This window comes from Pseudophryne corroboree, chromosome 10, assembly GCF_028390025.1.
Source record: "Pseudophryne corroboree isolate aPseCor3 chromosome 10, aPseCor3.hap2, whole genome shotgun sequence".
NCBI lineage: Eukaryota > Metazoa > Chordata > Amphibia > Anura > Myobatrachidae > Pseudophryne > Pseudophryne corroboree.
In genome coordinates this window covers 26889069-26897919 of record NC_086453.1, presented here as the reverse complement: position 1 = coordinate 26897919, position 8851 = coordinate 26889069, and the positions used below count along the sequence as shown (strand labels likewise).

The 8851-nt window shown below is 43.4% G+C and overlaps 1 pseudogene; it reads left to right on the top strand.

The window, feature by feature from the left end:
* Positions 1–3145: 3145 nt before the first annotated feature.
* Positions 3146–3264, top strand: LOC134967665 (5S ribosomal RNA; annotated as a pseudogene).
* The last annotated feature ends 5587 nt before the right edge of the window (positions 3265–8851 follow it).

The following is an 8851-nucleotide window of genomic DNA, read 5'->3' as shown; positions in this document are numbered from 1 at the left end:
AATTTATGTGATAAGTACACCAATGAGAGTGCACCTATATAGGAAATTAAAGAGAGGGATGAAAACAATAAAGGAGATGAAAAGGAATGAATGAGTAAAGAGGGAAGAAATATGTGGATCTGCTTTCCACGTTAGGCACGGATCATAAATTCCACATCCGTGGTATCATGCTCCGTGGATCGTGGATGAGAGTCCACGGAAAATAGTAGAACAAGAAAAAGGCGCAAAATTAATAATTCCAGTACACTTATATGTGGGAGAAGGTAAGCAAAATAGAATATTCAGTGTCACCAAGTAATTATTATTAGGCCTCTAACAGATATTGGTGCACGTTATAGTGCACCTAGGGATGAACAAGGTATAGAAATTAATTCATATTTAAAGAATTACATATCATGAATCAAAGAAGGGGTAAATCCAAGATGCAATGTTATCATCAGTACATGAAATAACACTTGAAATCACAATGAATGAGATCATGTAGCAGTATATTGCCCTCTGCTGGTGATAAAACTAATAGTGTGAAGTATCTGCCTGGTGCTATCTTCCAGGTAATAGAAAAGTACAAACTCAGTTTTTTAGAATTAAATCAGAGTTCTAAAGCAGCAGACAATATATATACACAAAAGAGCTGGAATGTGTAGTGGAATACACATGAAGGTATAATACAGATATTATCCTGCTGTCTGTGTATGATTGACACAGGACAGAGTTAGGCTTACGATCACCAAATGAGGATTTCAGATAGGATCAAGGCATAGTCAGGTGCAGGTGAAGGTGCCAGAAAGTCACTCCATTAGCGGTCACCCCCCCCCCCCCCCCCTCCCCGTGGAAGACGCGTTTCACCCGTGCGGGCTAGTTCACTTCCGGGTTTGGAGGGGTGGGTGGGGAACGGGGTTTTATTGCAGCTTGAAAGTTCGTATTGGCCGCTAACATAATAGGCCGGGCGCGGTGGGTGGGAGCAATCAGCTGCCACTCGGATGCGCCAGTCAGTGAGACGGAGCCTGACGGAGATTGGAAGGCGGAGATTAGTGAGACCTGGGGCGCCATATTACTGGATGGCAGTTACGTAGTATGGCAAGCAAAGTCAGCTGGTTGCTGAGGGACAGGGATTAAGCAGCTACGGACGCCATCTTGGTAGATGGCAAAGGAAGAATATTGTGAAAGGCGGAGGGAGAGACTGTGGGAAAGGAGGGGAGAGAAAAAGGAAAGCAAGGAAGGAATATTGTAAAGGGGGAGAGACATAAGGTATAATGATGGCTAGAATTGGGGAAGTTGGATTAATATATAAAAACTGGTGTGAGAGTACATCAAATGAGAATATCGATAGTTTGCCGTGCATGCACTAGACATGCTGGTTTGTGGTTGGAACCCTAATTGGTAAAAACCGTTGTTAAATTACATAAGGCGCATCAGCAGGTATATAGTAGTATATAGGCGCCATACCGGAATGAGGAGAGGTAAAGTAGGAGTGTGACGGATTATGAAAAAAAGGATTTAGTTAAAAAAGTTTTGTGTGTACCCTTTTTTTAATGTGATGAGGCAGAGGCAGCAGGGTGACAAGAATAGAAATGTCAGAGGTGATTAGCACTATTGAAAAGGGAATGAGTGAAACTAGAAGGGAGAGAAGGGGGTAAAGTGAATAAAATGGAATATTATAGAATAAATATATAAATCCTTTTTTTCATAATCCGTCACACTCCTACTTTACCTCTCCTCATTCCGGTATGGCGCCTATATACTACTATATACCTGCTGATGCGGTATTTACCAATTAGGGTGCCAACCACAAACCAGCATGTCTAGTGCATGCACGGCAAACTATCGATATTCTCCTTTGATGTACTCTCACACCAGTTTTTATATATTAATCCAACTTCCCCTATTCTAGCCATCATTATACCTTTCCCCCTTATGTCTCTCCCCCCTTTACAATATTCCTTCCTTGCTTTCCTTTTTCTCTCCCCTCCTATCCCACAGTCTCTCCTTCCGCCTTTCACAATATTCTTCCTTTGCCATCTACCAAGATGGCGTCCGTAGCTGCTTAATCCCTGTCCCTCAGCAACCAGCTGACCTTGCTTGCCATACTACGTAACTGCCATCCAGTAAGATGGCGCCCCAGGTCTCACTAATCTCCGCCTTCCAATCTCCGTCAGGCTCCGTCTCAGTGACTGGCGCATCCGAGCGGCAGCTGATTGCTCCCGCCCACCGCGCCCGGCCTATTATGTTAGCGGCCAATACGAACTTTCAAGCTGCAATAAAACCCCGTTCCCCACCCACCCCTCCAAACCCGGAAGTGAACTAGCCCGCACGGGCGAAACGCGTCTTCCACGGGGGGGACCGCTAATGGAGTGACTTTCTGGCACCTTCACCTGCACTTGACTATGCCTTGATCCTATCTGAAATCCTCATTTGGTGATCGTAAGCCTAACTCTGTCCTGTGTCAATCATACACAGACAGCAGGATAATATCTGTATTATACCTTCATGTGTATTCCACTACACATTCCAGCTCTTTTGTGTATATATATATTGTCTGCTGCTTTAGAACTCTGATTTAATTCTAAAAAACTGAGTTTGTACTTTTCTATTACCTGGAAGATAGCACCAGGCAGATACTTCACACTATTAGTTTTATCACCAGCAGAGGGCAATATACTGCTACATGATCTCATTCATTGTGATTTCAAGTGTTATTTCATGTACTGATGATAACATTGCATCTTGGATTTACCCCTTCTTTGATTCATGATATGTAATTCTTTAAATATGAATTAATTTCTATACCTTGTTCATCCCTAGGTGCACTATAACGTGCACCAATATCTGTTAGAGGCCTAATAATAATTACTTGGTGACACTGAATATTCTATTTTGCTTACCTTCTCCCACATATAAGTGTACTGGAATTATTAATTTTGCGCCTTTTTCTTGTTCTACTATTTTCCGTGGACTCTCATCCACGATCCACGGAGCATGATACCACGGATGTGGAATTTATGATCCGTGCCTAACGTGGAAAGCAGATCCACATATTTCTTCCCTCTTTACTCATTCATTCCTTTTCATCTCCTTTATTGTTTTCATCCCTCTCTTTAATTTCCTATATAGGTGCACTCTCATTGGTGTACTTATCACATAAATTCTCTACTATCATACCACGTTGCAAATGCCCGATCTCGTCCGATCTTGGAAGCCAAACAGCGTTGGGCTGGGTTAGTACCGGGAGAGGAGACCCCCTGCGAATACCTGGTGTTGTAGAGCAGGAATTATTTTCCTTTCTATGTGAGGTGCGACGCCAACAGCAGTATCACCACTAATTCTGGTTCTTACCATACTTTCTTTCCACGAAAGGCTTACCACCAATAATTTTGGCTTATGCTACGAAGTCAGGTTTTTTGAATGTTGGTGACCATTAATTTCCGATTGTAAGCAGCCCTTTTTGGGACTTACCTATCATTATCGCTATGACCACTCCTCAGTCCCATTAATACAGACATTCTGTACAGGTCAGGGGAAATGGGGGTAAGACTATCAAGTGTCTACAACTCTTTCAATCACTTATTGTGAAAAAAACAGACCAGAACATTTTAATTCTTTACTCTATATCTGTAATATCTTTATTTCATATGGATCACTTCTATAGGTAATTATGTTTTTAAACTTCAAATATTAAAAATTATGTTTTATAATATTTCTTCTCATATATCATAGGAATTTTTCCACATTTCTTAAGAGTGCGCCCACACAAGAGCCTTCTTTCTCTCCCTTTTTGCTAGTACATGTACTTTCTGGCTCTGGGCGCACCACCAACTAGGACAGTGTTAATTAATTGAAATAAATTGTAATTTTTTCCTCCCAATTTCCAAGGGTTTAATTGTCCGATTTGGGTTTTCACACATCATTACTATATCAATTTGACTGGTGCCCGATAGCCCTTTGTCTAGTCATTGTTCCACAGCACTACTAGCAAAATATTCTGTGGACAGAGGAAACCAAAGTTGAGTTGTTTAGAAGGAACACAGAACACTATGTGTGGAGAAAAAAAAGGCACAGTACACCAACATCAAAACCTCATCCCAACTGTGAAGTATGGAGGAGGAGGCATCATGGTTTGGGACTGCTTTGCTGCCTCAGGGCCTGGACAGATTGCTATCATCGACGGAAAAATGAATTCACAAGTTTATCAAGACATTTTGCAGGATAACTTAAGGCCATCTGTACACCAATTGAAGCTCAACAGAAGATGGGTGATGCAACAGGACAATGGCCCAAAACACAGAAGTAGATCAACAACAGAATGGCATCAACAGAATAAAATACGCCTTCTGGAGTGGCCCAGTCAGAGTCCTTACCTCAACCTAATTGAGATGCTGTGGCATGACCTCAAGAAAGCGATTCACTCCAGACAACCCAAGAATATTGCTGAACTGAAACAGTTTTGTAAAGAGGAATGGTCCAAAATTCCCCCTGACCATTGTGCAGGTCTGATATGCAACTATAGGAAACGGTTGGTTGAGGTTATTGCTGCCAAAGGAGGGTCAACCAGTTATTAAATCCAAGGGTTCACATACTTTTTCCACCCTGCATTGTAAATGTTTACATGGTGCGTTCAATAAAAACATGAGAACATATAATTGTTTGTGTGGTATTAGTTTCGGCACACTGTGTTTGTCTATTGTTGTGACTTAGATGAAGAGCAGAACACATTTTATGACCAATTTATGCACAAATCCAGGAAATCCCAAAGGGTTCATATACTTTTTCTTGCACCGGTAAATACTAGAGAAAAATGAAGGATTTTTCCATTAAAGAATATAAGTGGTTCTTTTTAGGGAACACAGAACTTAATGAATGGAACCATTATGTCTCCATATTTTACCAAGTTGTCTGTATTGGGTGCAACCCACCAATTATCAAAATATGATATATTACAAGAAGGGGAAAGGAATTGGATTTACTTGGGTGCACTCCGTCCCTTAGTTTCAATTACTGTTAAAATTTGTTTCAATTATTTAAAAACAGGTATCAACAAAGAACTCCATTCAATAGCCTGTATGGCTTGTAATTTAGCCTATAATAGGCTGATTGAGCGAAGTAAAAATAAATATTAGAAAAGGAAAAAGTGAAAGAAATATATATAAATGTGAATAAAGATATTTAAAATTCTATCACGTGTCACGTCTCTTATTTAACCTTTTATATATGATATTCCTATATATATGTTAACGGTGAGTTGTGTACGGATGGACAACCAATATTTATAATATCTTACGTGCTAGGGTTTGTGGTATTTACACCACAGACAGTGGCGGTTCTTGCCACGGGCAAGCGGTACTTTTGCCCGGGGCGCCGCCTTCCGGAGGGCACCGCACCAGGGCAAGATCCGCCACTGTGCCCCCCGCAGTGCCCTGCTGTGCCCCCCCGCTTTGAAGGGAACCAGACGCGTAGCGTATAGTTTCCCTTCATTGGGAGGACCTTAGTTGTGCGGTGCGCGATGACGTCATCGCGCACCGGACAGCAAAGGTCCTCTCCATGAAGGGAAACTAGACGCTACGGTCTAGTTTCCCTTCATGTAGAGGACCTTTGCTGTGCGATGCGCGATGACGTCATCGCGCACCGCACAGCATAGTGGCACAGACACTAGGGGTCATAATTGACCTCTAGTGTCTATGCTGTTCTATGGGAGAGACGTAATAACGTCTCTCCCATAGATCGAAGAGAGGAGAGGAGAAGAGCGGCGCCGCCGGCGGAGGGGGTCTGCAGCGGTCTGGATCAGGAACGGGGATGGTAATTATACTTTTTTATTATTTAATTTTTTCTTTCAGAGTCGTGACAACGCCCCCATTTGAAGCCACACCCCTATATTTTGCCCGGGGCGCCACAAGGCCAAGAACCGGCCCTGACCACAGACATGGGAGTATCTAATTTATAGTATTGTAACCCTGAGTGGTTATATTCTGGGTGATACTTCTTAATGAAGCATATTTGTTACTTTGTATCAATAATAGCCACTCTCTTTCTCAGACTTGTAACTAGTTTGTCTGACAGCTAGTGAATACAGTGCTTTAAATATATTAATCCCTAGCCTGCAGTAACATTACATTCAGCTGCAATGGTTCTGATGGAGAATTCTAAATGAATTATACTTGGGATTATGATTCCCAATCATGGATCATTTAGTTCTTATTTGTTATTAGTATTATTATTATGGTCCACATGTAATGATGTTAATAATGTATATAAATCCCTGTTATTACAGGTAATATTAATCTGGACCTTACTAAAAGATTATAACCATCCGTTTTTTCACTGCTGTGTAAACTTTATTCTGGGTTACTGAGATCCACATGCATAGATATTGCTACAGTTCAAACGGGATCCGGTCTGAAGATCGACAGTGTCTAGGTCGACAATGTTTAGGTCGACCACTATAGGTCGACAGTCACTAGGTCGACATGGATGGAAGGTCGACAGGGTTTCTAGGTCGACATGTGCTAGGTCGACAGGTCTAAAGGTCGACATGAGTTTTTCACGTTTTTTTTTCTTTTTTTGAATTTTTTCATACTTAACGATCCACGTGGACTACGATTGGAACGGTAAAGTGTGCCGAGCGAAGCGGTAGCGGAGCGAAGGCACCATGCCCGAAGCATGGCGAGCGAAGCGAGCCATGCGAGGGGGCGCGGTGCACTAATTTGGGATCCCGGTCACTCTACGAAGAAAACGACAAAAAAAAAACAAAAACCTCATGTCGACCTTTAGACCTGTCGACCTAGCACATGTCGACCTAGAAACCCTGTCGACCTTCCATCCATGTCGACCTAGTGACTGTCGACCTATAGTGGTAGACCTAAACATTGTCGACCTAGACACTGTCGATTTGATGAACCACACCCAGTTCAAACATGCATGATTGTGTCACCTATATTGGCATCAACATTTTCTCACTGATAAAGTATACAAATTACTGTGCGTTTGTGCACTATGTCAGGCGGGCATCCCCGCTGTTCTGGGCTGTTATGATCAGACCTGCTGCACACTGCTGTGATCCCACAAAGCTGTCTCCGCCACTATCTTGATAAAGACCGCGGTGAAGCACAAGCACATACAGGATTCATCAGCTATAATTGCAATGTTAGGAATACATAAATATTAATATATTAAGTATATCTAGGACGTGAGACACTGTCCACCTTTTAAAAGAGTTCTGGGCTAATAAGGAATAAGGATGCTGTACCTAAGAATGAGTCTAATATCCTGACACAGTTAAAATCATTCAAAAAAAGATCAACTTTTGACCCGGCATCCTCTAATGTCTAATGTTGTACAACCTAATTTCACAGCTTTGGAGAGAAAAGCTATTAAAACACTTTCTCTTACGTCCTAGAGGATGCTGGGGATTCCGTAAGGACCATGGGGTATAGACGGGCTCCGCAGGAGATAGGGCACCTAAAAAGAACTTTGACTATGGGTGTGCACTGGCTCCTTCCTCTATGCCCCTCCTCCAGACCTCAGTTAGATTCTGTGCCCAGAGGAGAAAGGGTACAATGCAGAGAGCTCTCCAGAGTTTTCTGTTTTAAAGAATTTTGTTAGGTTTTTTGTTTTCAGGGAGGCCTGTTGGCAACAGGCTCCCTGCATCGTGGGACTGAGGAGAGAGAAGCAGAGCTGGCTTGTCAAGTTGGGCTCTGCTTCTAAGGCTACTGGACACCATTAGCTCCAGAGGGAGTCGGAACACAGGTCTCACCTGGAGTTCGTCCCGGAGCCGCGCCGCCGTCATCCTCACAGATGCCGAAGATAGAAGCCGGGTGAGTATGAGAAGGCAGAAGACATCATAGGCGGTAGAAGACATCAGATCTTCATGAGGTAAGGCCATTGCTCCCATTCACACACACACAGCAGCACTGAAGGGTGCAGGGCGCAGGGGGGGCGCCCTGGGCAGCAATAAACCTCACATTTGGGCACTGACCAGGTAGATTAGGCTGCTGGGCAGTAATTCTATGATCCCCCGCCATTTCTATAAAAAAATCACCGGGACCAAAGCCCGCCGTCGGGTGGGCGGAGCTTGATCCCCAGCACTAACCAGCGCCATTTTCTCCACAGAAGCAGCATTAGGAAAACGCTGGCTCCCTGATCTCTCCCCTACCGAACAGTCAGGCTGGAAAAAAGAGGAGGGGGGCATTTTGAGCGCAGTGAGTGGGAATCTGGTCATTTTATATATATAAAAGCGCTATCTGGTCATATTTTCCAGTGTTATTAAGCGCTGCGTGTGTGCTGGCATACTCTCTCTCTGTCTCTCCTAAGGGCCTGGTTGGGGTTTTGTCCCCTTATAGGTTAATCCCTGTGTGTGTGGGGTGTCGGTACGTGGTGTCGACATGTCTGAAGCGGAAGGCTTTTCCAAGGAGGAGGTGGAGCAAATGAGTGGTGTGTCCCCGTCGGTTGTGCCAACTCAGGAATGGATGGACATGTGGCATATGTTGAATGCAAGTGTGGCATCCTTACATAAGAGGCTTGATAAGGCTGAATTAGGGGGGACATCAGGGGGTCAATCCTCGGATTGGACCGACTCACAGGGCCTGTCGGGGTCTCAAAAACGTCCCTTTACACAAGACACTACTACCGACACGGATTCTGATTCCAGTGTCGACTATGACGAAGTAAAATTGCACCCTAGGGTGACTAAAACCATTCAGTGTATGATTGTGGCAATAAGGGATGTGTTGCATATTGAGGATGAACCCTCGGTCCCCGACACAAGGGTACACATGTTTAAGGGAAAAAAACGGATTATTAATTTTCCCACATCTCATGAATTAAATGATTTCTTTGGAAAAGCTTGGGAGACTCCGGAAAA